The following is an 18,500-nucleotide window of genomic DNA, read 5'->3' on the forward strand; positions in this document are numbered from 1 at the left end:
GTCGTCTAGAAGGTTTGGACGACTTGAAGGGATAGTAGAAGGTAGTCTAAAAATAAAATACACTGGACGACTTAGTAGAAGGTCGTCTAAAAATAAAATACACTGGACGACTAAATATTTAGTCGTCTGGACGGGTAATCAAGACGGGACGACTTAAATTTAGGTCGTCTGGACAACTAGTCAACTGGTTGTGTACATTGTGGTTTCGTATGGCCAGTTTCCTTGCAGTTTGAGCATCTCCGTGCCCTGTGTTTCTTCCTGGGTTTGTGTCCTCTCATCCTAGATAGCTCCAACCAAGATTGCCATCTTGATTTCTTCGGTCTCCCCCGACCACGCTTTAGTTCTGGAGGAAAGCATTCTCGTTCCTCAATATGTTGTGACACGATAGGATATATATTCTCTGAGTATCCTGCATACAGATAATTCTTTGAGTACAGTGGACATACAAGTGTGGAGATATGCAAACCAGCATGTATTCCAGCAGCTATAGCATGAGAGCAAGGTATTTTCTCCACTCCATAGACACCACAATCACACTTTGCATGTTCCAAATCAACCACACAGTCCATTTTGCCACCTTTGACAAAGAAATGCCATCCATCAATTGGTTCGACCGTCATCATACCCGCTATCTCTTCTCGAACAGCAAGCAAGTATTCAACAGCCCGGCTATGTTCAGTTGTGAGACTCAAAGCATCTTGTCTCCTTTTCCAATACCATTTTCCTAACTTCTGCCTTATGAACTCCAGCAGGAACGTAATCGGAAATCCTCTTGCTCGCTTCAGTGCGGAATTAATAGATTCAGCAATGTTGCTTGTTTTTATGTTGAACCTGTTCCCCTTACAATAAACCCTTGACCATAGCCTGACGTCGGCTTTCTCCAAATACGTTGCAAGTTCCGGGTTTGCACTCCGTATCTCAGCCATGTACCGGTCAAAATCGTAAACCGTGTGAGCATAAGCAGCCCCTTTCACCAAGTACATGAGATGTTTCCCTTTAAACTTTTTGACAATGTTATCTTGAAGGTGATAATAACATATTCCTCGGGTTGCCCAAGGAAACACCTTATCACACGCACTTTTAATGGCCTTGTGCCGGTCGGAGACTATCACCAGAGGCTTGTCATGAGATATACAACTAGCCAATTTTGTGAAAAACCATTCCCAAGAAGGTATATCTTCCTCATCCACGATCCCAAAAGCCAATGGGAATATCTGAAAATTGCCATCTTGTGCGGCTGCAACTAACATAGTTCCTCCATACTTTCCACTTAGGTGAGTTCCATCCACCACAATGACCCTTCTCTGATACTTAAAACCTTTGATAGAAGCTCCAAAAGAGAGAAATAGATACTTAAATCTTTTCATAGAATCAAGTTCTATCGCCGTGATAGAATCAGGATTTGCAATGGAGATTTGCTCGAGATATGATGCCAGACGCGAATACCCTTCTTCTGCTGATCCTCTCACCAATCTTTGTGCATATAACAGTGCTCTGTATGAAGTGGTGTAATCAAGCGCCATGCCAAACATGTTCCTCATTGCATCAGTGATATGCTGCGGAGTTATCCCATCAATGATTCCAACACGATCAATGAAAAGACTACCTACATACTTCGGAGTACAGTGTCTCCGCTGAGCGATTCGGTCTCCCGCTGAGCATAAATGTTTTTCCACATACTTTGTTACCCAAAACGTGTTTGTCCCATGTTTGACACTCGCTCTGACCTTCCATCCACAATAGCTAACCGGACATGTTGCCACAACGAGAGTTTTCGTTGATTTGTATAATCTGAAAGAAAACTTACCCCTCACTGCTGCCAACCGCAGCTCTGAAAGCAGTGCACCCTTGCTAACAAAACTCTGGTTGACATAGATGGTACCATTCGATTTTCCTCCTTCAATAGCATTTGTCTTAGCATATGCCTTTTGGATTTCTTCAAAACAAATATTATCATCATCTTCCTCGTCCTCATCTGGAACCTTTCCATAAAGACTGTAATCCCCACCATTCTGATCCGTTTCACCAACAATAGAATTATCAGCATCCTCCTCCCCATTTTCCTCCTCCCCATCTTGATTTTCATCTTCAACAAACTCATTATCACCAACATCTTCATCATCACCACCAACATCTTCTTCCCATTCACCAGCTTCATCATTATCACCAACATCTTTTTCCCATTCACCAGCTTCATCAATATCCCTTTTCTCTGAAACCGTTTCGACCTTGCTGCGGCTTGATACACAAAGACATACTCTATGGGTTTTGAGTATCTCCAGCAAGTTTCGAACTTGTCTATCACTTGTAACATGAATGGGAAGACTGCCTGGAGCCATCATCATTTCTGCTGGTAATGAGTAGCTAATCTCCACACTCACTGTTCTCATGTCCAGGTTATAATCTTCTTGAGCCATTGCAACAAGTTCAGCATGTGTTGAATCTTCATTCAATAAAAACAATCTTGCTCCTTTGAGATCATCAACCACAAAATCCCAACGGAAATCTCTCAACAACCATTCTCCATACACTGCATGTAACTGAAAAATCATCTGCAAATATTCAAAATAAAACACATTAGTAAACATAGAGAAAATGAAGAAGTTCAATAAACATTGCCGCAGACGACTTAGCATTAAGTCGTCCAGAAGACTTAAAGGTAAGTCGTCTAAAGAGGTCACTTTTGCAATTGAAAATTAAAAGGGACGACTTAATTCTAAGTCGTCCGGCTTTGTTTGTTAAAAAAAAAACTTCAGACGACTTATATATAAGTCGTCTACGAGAAACGGGCTAGTTTTGCATTTGACCGAATCGTGTCAGATCTTTGACTATTTCTGGACGACTTATAATTCAGTCGTCTCTGGGAAAGTTAAAATTTTAATATTTTATGAAAACTTGACGACTTACGTGTAAGTCGTCCTAGGTTAGTTTTGTAATTGAAAAATAAAACTTCATAATTTAACTTTAACCAGACGACTTAATATAAAGTCGTCCCTCCAGAAGACTTAATTTAAAGTCGTCCGGGGAAAGCAAAGTCGTCCAGAATTTTTCCCAATTTTCTGGTCAAACCTTGCTTATCCCGGACGACCTTAAATTAAGTCGTTTAGCTGGACGACTTTCATCTAAGTCGTCTGGAGAAAGTTAAATTTCAAGTTTTATTTTTCAATTACAAAACTAACCTTAGGACGACTTACACGTAAGTCGTCAAGTTTTCATAAAATATTGAAATTTTAACTTTCCCAGAGACGACTGAATTATAAGTCGTCCAGAAATAGTCAAAGATCTGACACGATTCGGTCAAATGCAAAACTAGCCCGTTTCTCGTAGACGACGTATATATAAGTCGTCTGGAGTGTTTTTTTTAACAAACAAAGCTGGACGACTTAATTTAAGTCGTCCGTTTGACCAGAAGACTCATCAGTAAGTCTTCTACATACAGATGACTTACTAGTAAGTCTTCTACGCGAACAGATCTTGAAAAAAAATTCAAATTCGTACCTTAAACTAGGTGAGATGACTTCGTTTGCACACAGGGTCTTCTCCAACCACCCAGAACCTCAAACGAAAGCAACCGTAAGTAAAAACGAAAGAAATATGGCTCTGTCAACCATAGCCCATATTTTGAATCAAAAGCTTGAGTTTTTTGGATGAATATAGAGAGAAAGTGAAAGAAATGTTGTTTTTAGTTCATAACAATTGAAACAGAGAGAGTGTAAAGAGATTTACGTGCATTAAAGGGCATTAAAAGCTCCAAACAGTTCGTACAAGGTTGTTGCCACTATTCATTGCAGTGGCAATATTGTAAATACTTGAAGAAGATGAGGTTGAGACAGTAAAGAAGCCATTTTCGAAAAAAAAAAAACAAAATGGTAATGGCATTTTCGTAGATAAAATGCAGGTGTGGGGTTAAAATCTCAAAAAAAAAGGAGTCAAAAGAAAAAGTTAGTTTTCTGTTTGACTCCAAGTTTTGAGTCACTTTTGCAAAAAGCCCAACTTCCACCGATAACAGAAATCGGTTTCTAATTAATTCTGTCTAGTTAATAGAATGGTTGTGCAGTTAAGTAATAGTCAATATCGGAGACACAGTTTCTGGGATGCAAATGACAAATATGCCGGCTCATGGATATGGCGAAAGCTGTTAAAGCTTCGTGATGTAAGCAGCACACTTCCTTCGAGCAAGGATTGGGAATGGCAGATCAACCCTGTTTTGCTTTGACGATTGGCTACATATGGGGAAATTACTTGACATTGGAGGTCCATCCGGTACGCAAGTTCTGGGGATCCGCCGTTATGCCACAGTTGCAGAGGCTGCATCGTCTGGAAGGTGGAACATTAGTCGGAGTCGAGGCTATCACCTATGGGCGATGATAGATCGAATCCACTCTGTTCCGCCACCGGTAGATGAAGCTGAAGCAGACTGTTCTCTATGGCGTCATGGCGATGATGACTTCCGACCCGCTTTCTCTCCAACGAAGACATGGAACCTGACGAGGGAACACCATCATCGTGTGACCTAGAGCAAGCTCGTATGGTTTACACAGGCTGTTCCGCGTTTCTCGTTCATTACTTGGCTAGCTTTTAAAGATAAACTGTCCACTGGTGATCGCACTCGGAGTTGGGGTATTGTCCAATCGTGTCGTCTTTGCGGAGAGCCGAATGAGACGCGCGACCACCTCTTTTTTTTTTTTTTTGTAAAATGGCTTTCATATTAAAGTGCAAGAAACTACATAATATGAGTTTTTACTCATTAAGTTTGGTAAAGTTTGACACAAATCAAAGGGTATAGAGATCCTAGATAAAGATTCACATTTGAATCTTAGAAAACAAGATAGTTAAAGACATTAACTAGTGATTTTGGTTCCCTCGGCCACGATGACCTTTTTTACCTCTTCCACTAGCCCTTGTCCACCCCATATCTTGAACCTTTTGTGTTGGTTTTATAGTCCTTCCACTTCTAGTTATGGTGTAACTAGAGGAATCTCCAACCACATCAAAACCATTACCTTTCCCATATACAGGCGGAGTATCCTCTGTATGGAAGTTGTGATGATCAAGAGTGAAAGGAGAACGAGGATCAATTGATTGCTCAATTTTAGAAGTCTCAGAGTCTTCCAAAATGATAGAATGTGATGGAATGCTTTTCATAATATGTGACTGAACTGGCACAGCTTTCTCTGCTGCTAACAAGGGTAAAGTGTGATTAATCTGTGAGCAAGGGTCCGAGTGTACCTCATGCGAATGTGTAACCAGACTAGCAAATGCATCCTTAGGAGGAAGAGTGACCAATGGCTTTTTGAAAGTCTCATGTGTTTGCTGGGCAATGGGTGAGCGTGAACTTGGCTCCGGATGATCTACACCAGATGCAAAGGAATTTTGCAACAACTTAACAATGTCCACCATTGGGATCTCTTCATATATGACATGATGCTCTTTTGTAATATGAGCATTATCTTATGACTGAGGTGGTAATAAGCACCTCTTCTCCTTGTGTCCAAGTGCTCCACACCTTTCACAAGCACTAGGAATCCAAGAGTACTCAACTTCTACGAAATAGATATTACTTTGCTTGTCATCAAGTGCAATGAGCTTCGGGAATGGTTTATCTAACTCCACCTCAACTAGTACTTTTGCTTCCCCCATGTTGATTGGATCTAAACGGGGCTTGTGTGTAAGCATAGGCTCTCCCAAACCCGATGCTACGTGGCTGATTCCTAGTCTAGAGAAGCAAAAATCTGGAATATTCTTAAGCGTTACCCGCACCGGCAAGGTAGATATCTCGGGTGTTTTAAATGAGTCAACAGGATTCCAAGGAGCCATAAAGAGTAGACAATCATCAACATGCCACACGCCTCTTTGAATAATCCATTTACGAGTATTTTCATGAGGAATATGGAATAAATATGACGAGTCTCCTAACTTTTGGCAGGAAATCTTACATTCCCGACCCCATAACCTATTCAGAACTGCATGGATAAGACCCCCAGGCGGATTTGAACACCTATGAAACTGTCCAACAACATATTCTTCCTTGTTCTCCGGTCCTAATCTAATAACCTTTGCGGGAATTGTCACTTGAGGTGTACCGTCCGGACGATAAGTTGGTTCAGTAGCACGAAAAAGGTTTCTAGAAGACTGGTTCATGCGTCCAGCCCATGGGAATCGAAGACTACCATCTTCCTTAAGAGCTGGAGGCGGAATCGTTTTTACCGGTAGATGCGGCTTTGCTTGTTCAGGAAACAACCTTTGTCCTTTTTTGGTCTTGGGACCATTTACAATAGCCTCACCGATCGCCGGCCATAAGGAATCTATCTGACATTGAACCGCCTCAGAGACTCCAAGCTGAGGTGGAGGAGGAGTGAAGTGAAGAGGCTTGGACCACGCACCCAAAGACTGAAAAAAAGTATTTTTTTGTCCAGTATTCTCATTTTCATTAAGCTCATCCTTGTCATCTACACCAATTAAGTCAGAGCTTGCTGGTGGTGGAGCTTTGTCTACAATGACCTCATCGACGGCAACGACGAGAGACTCGTAGACGTCAGCGACGAGAGAGTCGTGGGCGAGATCGACGAGAGAGTCGTGAACGGCAGTGGCGAGAGAGTCGTGGACGGCAGTGGCGAGAGAGTCGTGGACTGCAGTGACGAGGGAGGAGTTATGGATGTCAGAGATGGTGGAGGAGTCGTGAGCGGCAGCAACCATAGAGGATTCCTGGTCGTGAGTCACAGAAGGTGGAACGACTGAAGATGTTGGTGGAGCGCCACTGTCGCCGAGAGGGGCGACTATCTTCAAATCATCCAGCGGACCCTCATTCTCACCATTTTCAGTCAGAGAAGTACCGGACTCTGTTTCAACCATAAGACCAGTCTGAGGATGCGGTGGAACGAGCTTCAACGCAGCCGGTGCTGAAGCTTCGTGAAGCGGGTTTGATGACCATCGTAGGGCCATCTAGGATTTGGAGTCGTAGCTTGTTTTTCATCAGATTCGACATCAACAACGGTGCCAGAGCTAGGTGGTTTGTTTGCATCAACTCGGGTAGTCGAAGCTTTAATGGTCATCTCCATGGTTGAAACAACTGAGCTTGAAGAAGACGCAGAGGTTCTGAAGTAGAGCACATAACTAGCCGGCGACGGTACTCGGCGGTGAGCTCGCCGATTGAGATTTGGACACAAAAATTAGGTCGCCTTTTTGTCGCGATTTTAGGGGCGCGTGACTTCATACGCGCCTTAGAATGAACCACCACCTCTTCTTCGCGTGTCCATTCTCGTACACGTTGTGGACCGAACTGGTGGGGTACCTTCTTGGCGCAAGGGCTACTCCGGACTGGACTGATACAGTATCTTTCGTCCTTTCCAGCAACGTCCCAGCACTAGATCTCCCCATATTACGTCTGGCGTTTCAGGCTACAATTCACACCATATGGCGGGAACACACGGAAGCACAAGAACGAGTATCGGTCTGTTTCTCAGCTTGTTGGATACGTTGAGAAAATAATACGGAACCGCCTCTCTTCACTTCGGCATAAGAACATTGTGCTCTACAGCAAACTGTCGCAGCGCTGGTTTGAGCGGCCTTCTTTCTACACGCCTCCTATTTCCCTTAGGCTTGTCGTGATTGTTTAAAATGTCTCGAATTCCTCCCCCCCCCCCCCCCCAAACTACTTTTTGTAGTATTCTTTTCTTTGTTGATAAATAAATTTTACTATTCAATAAAAAAAAATATCAGAGATCATTTTTCATTAGATTTATTATTTTCACAAATATATTTTGACACTTTTTCTTTATCACACAAAAATATTATTTTGAAATTTCAATGCAATTTACACTTTTTCTTCTGACAAAGTAGTCTGGACTTCCAGGAAGTCGTCTGGATTTTTCTGAGCGTTTTGGTAAGTTCTTATGTCTGATTTTTCTTCTTTTGGTAACTTCTTGTTGTATAAAGTTCTTACTTTTTTCCCAAACTAAAACTCTCCAAACCCACTCTAATCTCTTTGACTTCAAAACACCAAACTTTATATGAATTTTTCAGTTTTGTCTCATGTCTTTCTTACTAATCTATCTTTTTTGCAGGTTTTTAATTAGATGGTACTCATCTTCCACTAATTTAAAGGTAGATCTATTATTTTTAGATATGTATTTTTGTGTGTTCTGTAAAGGTAGATTTATCTAATCTTCCACTCATTTTTCTGTTTTTAAGCCATTTGAACGTTTTTGAATATGCAGATTTTTTAGATCTGGATTTAATATGCAGATTTTTCAGATCTGGAAGACTTCTGGGACGACTTACTTGTTAGTCGTCTGGAAGTCGTCTGGAAGTCGTCTGAAATTCGTCTGGAAGTCGTCTAGAAGTCGTCTGGAAGTCATCTGGAAGTCGTCCGGAAGTCGTCTGAAAGTCGTCTGGACTTCCTAAAAGTCGTCTGGACTTCCTGTAAAGTCGTCTGGAAGTCGTTCTAACTTCCTAAAAGTCTTCTGACAAAGTCGTCTGAACTTGCTGGAAGTCGTCTGGACTTCTTAGAAGTCGTCTGGACTTCTTAGAAGTCGTCTGGTCTTGTCTACTCAAGTGGAATCCAAGCTTGTCTTTGTAGAGAAATGATCTATAATAGTTTTGTTTGTGGTCTGTTTTGTGAATTGCATGTCTACTCTTTTAGTTGTGAATTTTTTGTAAAATCAGTAATAATATTTTCCAAGATGTATTAAATGTGCTAACAATGTGTTTACACATTTACAAATCAATGAAATAATAGACTTCAATAGCCTTTTTCTTATCTTTGGATCTCTCATATGCAATAATAAATTCCAATGGCCTTTTCTCATCTTAATAAACAAGAATGTTGGTAGCTTCATATTGATACAACATTTTGAGAAGCATTTAACCCTTCTTCCAACTCATAACAATAGTCATCATTATTGTCTATAACAATAATACTTAAGAGATAGAAACAAACAATAGTAACTAGTCAAAGCATATCATATTTTTTTATAAGTTTGCGTTGAAAAACTTAGTCAAATTTAGTAAAACTAAGGGAGAGAACATATTTTGTAAATATGAGTTTTACATATCTTGAAGTTACTTATCACTCTTAAAAATACAAGTTATTCAAAAACTAACGTAGAAGACTTAAAAACTAGCGGAGAAGACGCGGACGACTTCAATCTAAGTTGTCCAGACGACTAAACTATACGTTGTCTGGTCAACGCAGAGGTTATTTTTGCAATTGACTTTGAAATCTGTTATTTCGGACGACTGAAAAATAAGTCGTCTACTATTGTTTGGTTAAAAAAAAAACTCTAAAAAAGCTAGACGACTTACATTTCAGTCGTCATAGGTTAGTTTTGCATTTGACTGGATTATTTCAGAAGTTTGACTTTTCTGGACGACTTACATTTCAGTCGTCTAGTGAAAATTAAAATAATAATATTTTTTTAAAGTAGACGACTTACAGTTAAGTCTTCATAGGTTAGTTTTGCAATTGAAAAAAAAACTTCAAGATTTAATTATATACAGACGACTTATAATTCATTCGTCCACGAGACGACTGAAATGTAAGTCGTCCAGGATTTACGAGGTTTGACCAGAATCTCGAAAAAAAATCCTCGACGACTTACAAGTAAGTCGTCTGGTGGATGACTGAATTATAAGTCGTCTGTGTATAATTAAATCTTGAAGTTTTTTTTTTCAATTGCAAAACTAACCTATGACTACTTAATTGTAAGTCGTTTACTTTTAAAAAAAATATTATTATTTTAATTTTCGACAGACGACTGAAATGTAAGTCGTCTGGGGAAGTCAAACTTCTGTAATTATCCAGTCAAATGCAAAACTAACCTATGACGACTGAAATGTAAGTCGTCTAGGTTCTTTGGAAATTTTTTTGAAACCAAACAATAGTAGACGACTTAACTTTCAGTCGTCTCAGGTTACAGATTTCAAAGTCAATTGCAAAAATAACCTTTGCGTTGACCAGACGACTTCCAGGTAAGTCGTCTACAGCCAGACGACTTCCAGTTAAGTCGTCTACAGCCAGACGACTTCCCAAGTAAGTCGTCTGACGAACAGATCTGGAAAAAAACTCGATGTCATACCTTAAATTGGTGAGATAAGTTCCTTAGCATACATAAGGCTTCTCCAAGCACACAGAATCACAAACGAAAGTCACCCACCCAGAATCGTTAGCTTCTATGACTCTATGAACCATAAAAATTTTAGAATCAAAATCTTGGGTTTTTTAGCTCATTGTGGAGAGAAAGTGAGAGATATGTTGTGTTTAGTTCACAAGAATGGAAAAAGAAGAAGGGTAAATCGATTTTGGGAGCTTTAAGAGCTTCAAATTGGTTGTTCATGGTGGTTGTGGTATTGATGACAATGGCAATCTTGTAATTACTTGATGATGATGAGGGTGAGGGAGTAAAGATGTCATTTTCGAAAAAAAAAAAAAAAAAAAAATTGATGCATTTTCGTAAATTATATGAACTTGTGGGGTGAATAGGTCAAAACCAATTTTCAAAAAAAAAGAGGTTAGTTTTGTGTTTGACTTTAAGTTGTAGGTCAATTTTGCAAAAAGCCCATTTTATAAATAATTTTATTTGTCTTAAATTTTTTAGTTAAGTAGATAATTATTATGAACATAAATACATTTCAATCACTATTTTAGTTTGCGTTAAAAATGAAGGGTATTTGTCAGTTTTGAAACTCACATGACATCTTCAAATCAATTCACGACAAACTTATTCGGGAAATTCAATTATATATGATAAAACGCATTCACGTTATCAAATATCTTGTATTATAAGTTTTAACATTTTCATTAGACTTCTTACCTTTTCGAATAGGACATGATAACCAAAAATAATAAAACAAAGTCGGTAAACTGAATAATGTCATGAGTTTTGCTGTATATGCATAAAGTTATATGATTTATGTATTTATTCGTTCTTATATATATGAACACGACCAACTCAAGATTTTTTTTTCCTCCCGACATTGTTGTGTTAAAATAAAAGAATATCAAGTGGGTAATATACAAACGAGGGGGATGATAACAACAAGTCATGATTAAGACAACCTGATTATGTTTGAATGATTAAAGCTGAGCCTAATTTATAAACATGAAAATGCTTACGATTTTTTTGTTTTATTTTTTGTGGGGATGTTTATGATGAATAAAAAGAAAATGACAACCAAAGGAAAACGATAATGTAATGTCCGCTTTTCTCCATTATTCACTACACCAATATTGCACTTTAACATTAAAATACTAGTGATATTGTTCACTACAACAATATTGCAAAAGTATCCAAATAGTACTTTTGGAGAAATATAACTAAACATAAAAAAATCGGAATTATTATAAAAAGAATTGAAATTTTATTGTATCGCAGAAATTTAAATAAGAGCGAAATTTTATATCCGTAGAAATAATAACACTGATAGAGAGAGTTTATTAGAAGTGAGAAGATCAGTTAAAGTGTGTATTACAACGAACGAAAACGTTCGTATATATAGAAAGAAATTTACTGTGCAAATAGTGCAGCAGACCCCACATCTTTATATTTTCAACAATTGCGGCTTTCATAACACTCCCCCTTGGGGACCGGTGTCACTATCCATTCTCGCTTAACGTCTTTGTTGCCTCGTTAAAAACTTTTTTTTGTAAAACCCAATGGGAAAAACCATAGTAAGGTAAAAAGAGTACAACCACGTAAGCTCCCCCTCGAATAAGCAGTCATAGATCCTTCTGATGACGCATTCCAATGTTATGGATGTGTTTTTTGAATACCGAGGTAGGTAGTGATTTTGTGAAGAGGTCGGCTGCATTGTCGCATGATCGAACATATCTTACTTTAATCTCTTTATTCTTCTCGAGCTCTTGAGTGTATGAGAAGAACTCCGGAGGTATATGTTTGGTTCTATCGCTTTTGATATATTCTTCATTCGTTTGAGCAACACATGCCGCATTATCTTCATATAGAATAGTTGGCTCCGTATTTTTGTCAATCCCACGGCTTGAACAGATGTGTCGGCTTATTGATCTTAGTCATACACATTCTCTACTTGCTTCATGGAGTGCAATGATCTCAGCGTGATTTGAAGAAGTAGCAACAGGTGTCTACTTCTGAGAACGCCAAGATATGGCGGTACCTCCAATTGTAAAAACATATCCTGTCTGGGATCGAGCTTTGTGTAGATCTGACAAATAACCTGCATCTGCAAAACCAATCATTTGACCTTTCGAGTTTTTAGGATAAAACTAACCTAAATCAGTTGTTCCTTGAAGGTAACGAAAGACATGTTTAATTCCATTCCAATGTCTTCGCGTAGGAGACGAACTGAATCTCGCTAAAAGATTAATGGCAAAAGATATGTCAGGTCGAGTACAATTTGCAAGATACATAAGAGCTCCAATTCAACTTAAATATGGAGTTTCAGGACCAAGTATTTCTTCATTTTCCTCAGATGGTCGAAACGGATCATTTTTAACATTAAGTGATCTAACGACCATCGGGGTGCTAAGAGGAGTTGCTTTATCCATGTTAAAGCGTTTCAATACTCGTTTGGTATATGTAGACTGGTGTACAAATATACCCTTTTGAGAATGCTCAATTTGTAATCCTGGACAATATTTTGTCTGCCCGAGATCTTTCATCTCAAATTCTCCTTTTAGATAGTTTGATGCCTTTTGGATTTCGTTTTGAGTTCCAATAATATTAAGATCATCAACGTACACCGCGATTATCACAAATTTGGATGTTGTTTTCTTTATGAAAACACAAGGGCATATAGGATCATTCGTGTATCCTTCTTTTGTTAAGTGTTCGCTGAGACGATTATACCACATTCGTCCAGATTGTTTTAACCCATATAATGATCTTTGCAATTTTATTGCACATAACTCTTTAGGTTTGGAACTTAATGTTTCTGGCATTTTAAATCCATCTGGGATTCTCATATAGATATCAGTATCTAATGATCCATATAAATATGCCGTAACGACATCCATGAGACGCATTTCTAAATTTTCATTGGCCGCTAGGCTCATCAGGAATCTAAATGTGATTGCGTCCATAACAGGAGAATAAGTTTCCTCATAATCAATTTCTGGCCTTTGAGAGAAACCTTGGGCTACGAGACGAGCTTTGTATCTTGTAATCTCGTTTTTCTCATTTCTTTTTCGGACAAACACCCATTTGTACCCAACAGGTTTTATATCTTTGGGTGTGAGCACAATAGGTCCGAATACGTTTCGTTTGTTAAGCGAATCTAGTTCGACTTGAATCACATCTTTCCATTTTATCCAGTCATGTCTCTTTTGACATTCATATACAGACTTTGGTTCTGGATCTTCGTTTTCTTCATTAATTTCCTTTGCTAAAAGGTATGAGAAAACGTCATCAATATCATCCATCTCATTTCGTTTCCATATCTTTCCATTATGGATGTAATTGATAGAAATGTCGTGATTTCCTTCAGATTTATGATGCTCTATATTGTCGTTAGATTCACAATTCGCTTCTTCCAAAATATTTTCCGTTATTTTGGGAGTATCATGCTTTTCACATTCCTTACGTTTTTTAGGAAGTTTATCCTTTGAACCAATAGGTCTACCGCGCTTTAAACGTGTTCCTGATTCACGTGTATCAACTGCCGTTCCACCGTTTTGTGGTATTTCAATACGAGCAGGAGTATTTGCTATATTTTGTAAATGCATGATACGTCGAACTTCTAGTTCTGACTGTTTTGTAGGAGGATCAAGGTGTAATAAAGATTGTACACTCCATTTGATCTCTTTTCCTACTTGTTTATTGTCTCCCCCTAGAGTTGGAAATTCTTTATCATTGAAATGACAATCGGCAAATCGTGCCGTAAACACATCACCAGTTTGTGGTTCTAGGTATCTTATTATTGATGGAGAATCATAACCAATATATATTCCCAACCGTCTTTGCGGTCCCATCTTTGTACGTTGTGGTGGTGCTATTGGAATATAAACCGCACAACCAAAGATTTTTAGATGAGAGATATTTGGTTCTTTTCCAAATGCTAACTGTAATGGAGAATATCTATGGTATGCACTTGGTCTTATCCGAATTAGTGCTTCTGCATGCAAAATATCATGTCCCCATACAGAGGTTGGGAGTTTTGATCTCATGATCAATGGCCTGCAATTAGTTGCAGCCGTTTAATTAATGATTCTGCCAAACCATTTTGTGTATGAACATGAGCAACAGAATGCTCTACTTCAATCCCTGATACCATACAATAATCATTAAAAGCTTGGGATGTGAATTCACCAGCGTTATCTAATCTAACTCTTTTAATTGGATAATCTGAGAACTGTGCTCTTAATTTGATTATCTGAGTTAGAAATCTCGCAAATGCCATATTTCGAGATGATAACAAACAAACATGTGACCATCTACTCGATGCATCGATTAATACCATAAAGTAGTAGAATGGTCCACACGGTGGATGTATTGGTCCACAAATATCACCTTCGATTCTTTCCAAAAACTTTGGTGATTCTTTGTCAATTTTGGTTGGTGATGGTCTTATGATTAATTTCCCAAGAGCACACGCATCACATGTCATTTTATTACTTGGGTATATATCTTGGGTTTTTATTGAATGACCATGTGAGCTTTCAATGATTTTTCGCATCATTGTAGTGCCTGGGGTGACCAAGACAATCATGCCATAATGTAACATCTTCTGGATTTCTTTTGATCACAAGATGTGATTCTATAGCATCAATATAAGTGTGATGCAATCCAGAAGGAAGTTCTGGAAATTTTTCCAGTACAAGGCCTTTGCCTGATTTTTCAGAAGTTATATATAAATACTTCTTTCCATTCTGAGTTGCAGACTGAGTGTTATACCCTTGACGGTATATATCTTTGAAACTCAACAAATTTCTCTTAGAATTTGGAGAATATAAGGCATTATCTATGGAAAACTTTGTTCCATTAGGCAACATAAAGTTTGCCTTGCCAATTCCTTTGATCAGGTCTGTAGGATCTGATATTGTGTTTACAGTCATTTTTACAGACTTTAAAGTAGAGAAATATCTCATATCCTTCAGTATAGTGTACGTTGTGCCACTATCTGGTATGCAAACTTCTCTACCAATTTGCTTAGTTGTTGTTCCATTTGCTTTCTTATCCATTTCTGTATAATATGTTTACTTATGAAAGTTTAATATCAATAAAGAAAATAAACTTTCATAAGTAAACATATTATGCATCAATAACAAGTACACAATAATTATACATTAGTTATTCTGAAATACAACATTATTTTGAAAGTGAAATACATAATATTTTATGGCATCACTGGGCATTATTAAGCTTGATCAGTACAAGCACTTCAATTATTTTGATGAGTGGCCTCGTCGAAATCTCCCATAAAGGTAGAGGATTCGAGGTATGTCGATGTTGTACCCACAAGGTGTTCATTGAGATTTACTTCATTTGTCTTGCCTTTAATAGATTCTTGGTACAATTGGCATAGATGCCGAGGAGTTCGACACACTTGAGACCAGTGTCCCTTCGATCCACATCTGTAACAGACGTTCTCATTTTTATGAGTAGGGTTTTCTTGGGTTTCTTTCCCTTTTACCCGATCAGATCGATTCCATGTGTTGGATCCCCTTCCTCTTGGGTTGTTACTCCTTTCATGGTTGCGGTTAAATCGATAACCACGACCACGACCAAAACCACGATTGTGACCACGGCCACGACCACGCCCACGGTAGGAATAATTTCCTTTTTCCGGATTTTTTATATCCGTTGCATTTACCTCAGGAAATGCTTTGGTTCCTGTGGGTCGGGCATTGAGGTTTTTATTGAGGAGTTCATTATTTCTCTCCACTATTATAAGCGCCACAACGAGTTCAGAGAACCTCCTATACCCACAATTTCTATATTGTTCTTGTAGAACATAATGATTTTTGTGGAACGTTTGGTAAGTTTTCTCGAGCATTTCTGCTTCCGAAACAGGCTTACCGCAATAATCTAATTGCGCCGCTATTCTCAATATAGCGGAATTGTAAGTTTCCACTTTTTCAAAATCTTGAAATAGTAGATTTTTCCACTCATCGAGTGCATGGGGGAGAGTAATTTTCTTTTGGTTATCAAACCTCTCCTTCAGAGCTTTCCAAAGATCTAAGGGATCTTTGGTTCTCGCATAATCATGCGTAAGATTTTCATCTAGATGCCTTCTCAGAAATATCACGGCCTTAGCCTTTTCATGAGAGGTTGATATATTGCCTTCTTTTATTGTTTCGAGTATTTTCTCGGAATCTAGATGAAGCTCCATGTTTGTAACCCATGCCGTGTAGTTTGTCCCAGTTACTTCCAATGCCGGAAACTGAAGTTTCTCGATTTTTGCCATTTGTATTTCTAAAGCACATAAATAAAAATAATTAGAATATTATTATTATTAAAAGGAACCGTTTACATTAATCATGCAAGCAATTACAAGGAGAAGGGATGTAAAGAAAATGAAACCGATATTCATCTTAAATTCACCCGGAGTAAATTCTCCAACGAATAAACCATAAATAGAAACACAAATAAAAAAGGCACATAAAAATAAAAGTGCGCGAATCATCTTTCTTGAAATGGAAAAATCGGAGGAGAGCGATTTGAAAGTTTTTGAGAGAAGATGAAATGTTTTGGATGAGGAAATGGAGTGAAAATGAGTTGTATTTATAGATGAAAATCACTGTTTATGACAGTTGGAGAAAGGGAAAGTTTTTGAAAAAAATTCTTTGTGACCGTTGGTGTTAAATCGAGTGCACCAAAAATTAGTCTGAAAATATAGTATTAAACAGTCAATCAAATCTATAAAATTTCATAAAAATTAATAAAAGTAAAAAAAAATTATGGCAATGAAATATTTATGATATGACAACAAATCATGCGACGGCTCAGCCGGTCAATGCAGAGTAATAAATAAATTATACGGCGGCTCGGCCGACCAATTAATAATAAACAGAATATAAGGCGGCTCGGCCGACCAATAAATAATAAACAGAATATAAGGCGGCTCGGCCGACCAATAAATAATAAACAAAATATAAGGCGGCTTGGCCGACCAATAAATAAATTAAATTACTAGTAAATAATATAGACGGTATTCCGGCCATTATAACATGATATAAATAATAGCAGATGCGGTATACCGACCATTATAGCAGGGTATAAATGATACAAATAAATTTTACCAATTTAGAGAACGATCGTGCTGATAACGTGTTATAAAAAGAACTGGAATTTTATTGTATCGCAGAAATTTAAATAAAGACGAAATTTTATACCCGAAGAAATAATAACACTGATAGAGAGAGTTTATTAGAAGTGAGAAGAGAAGTTGAAGTGTGTATTACAACGAACGAAAATGTTTGTATATATATAAAGAAATTCATTGTGCAAATAGTACAGCGGGCCCCACATCTTTATATTTTCAACAATTGCGGCTTTCATAACAGGAACAACTATTTTGAAGAAAAAGAAATCAAAAGTCTACCATAGCACTCCTCCTTGAACAATAATTTTTTTTTTTTGTTAAAAAAGGGTTAAACCCGGGTCAATTAAAGACACAGACCTAACCCCTAGGTGGGAGGTGCAGCCCACGACAGACCCTCTCCCAGATTTTCATACGGACGTATCCGCAGCCGTGGTGAGCAAGACAATGTGACTTAGTTTCCGCAGTAGCAGGATCGAACCCGAAATGTGTTTGCATCCAAGGCCCGTCCACTACCACTGGACCACAAGGCCCGCTCAACGTGAACAATAAAATCCCAAGTGTAAACTACGAAACTGATGGCTCGAATATATATATGTATATCAAATATATATATATATATATAGGGTAAAACCCGCCTTACGGGCGGGTAATCATATGAAAATAATTAAAACATATTAATTAGTAAAATATAGTTAAAATAAAGTAATATTCTAATGAATATTTTTATATTCTTGTTAAAAATAAAAACATTTTTTAAAAATATTATGATGAAAATGTCATTATGTTTATTCTTTGATTATAATCAATAAGTTAAATAAATTTATCATACTATTTAGCTATATACCTTTTTAGTGAATTTTTTTAATCCAGATTTGGTTCCTGGGACATTGCCCGATTTATTTCAGTCGTAAAGCATTCTTGCCAAATGTGAATCAAACCCTAATGGTAGAAGATACCACAATTGACGCTTCGCAGTTAGTTATTAGTATATACTAGTGTACTCCCGTGCTATGCACGGGTCAAATCTATTAAATTTTAATTTATTTTATCATAATTTTAAATCATATAAATTTATAATTTTTTACACATCCTATAAACATTGTCACATAGGTAATATTTAAAAAAAAAATAAGCTGGAAACGGTTTACAGAATATCTAATGTTGTTTTAAAATAGATGTTTTAAAAGAATTTTGTTTTAAAAATAGATATGATGATATATGTTTGTAAGCATTTTATGTTATCTAATTGAGATATAAACAAC

The sequence above is a fragment of the Brassica napus genome, chromosome C8 (genome assembly GCF_020379485.1).
Source record: "Brassica napus cultivar Da-Ae chromosome C8, Da-Ae, whole genome shotgun sequence".
Taxonomy (NCBI): Eukaryota; Viridiplantae; Streptophyta; class Magnoliopsida; order Brassicales; family Brassicaceae; genus Brassica; species Brassica napus.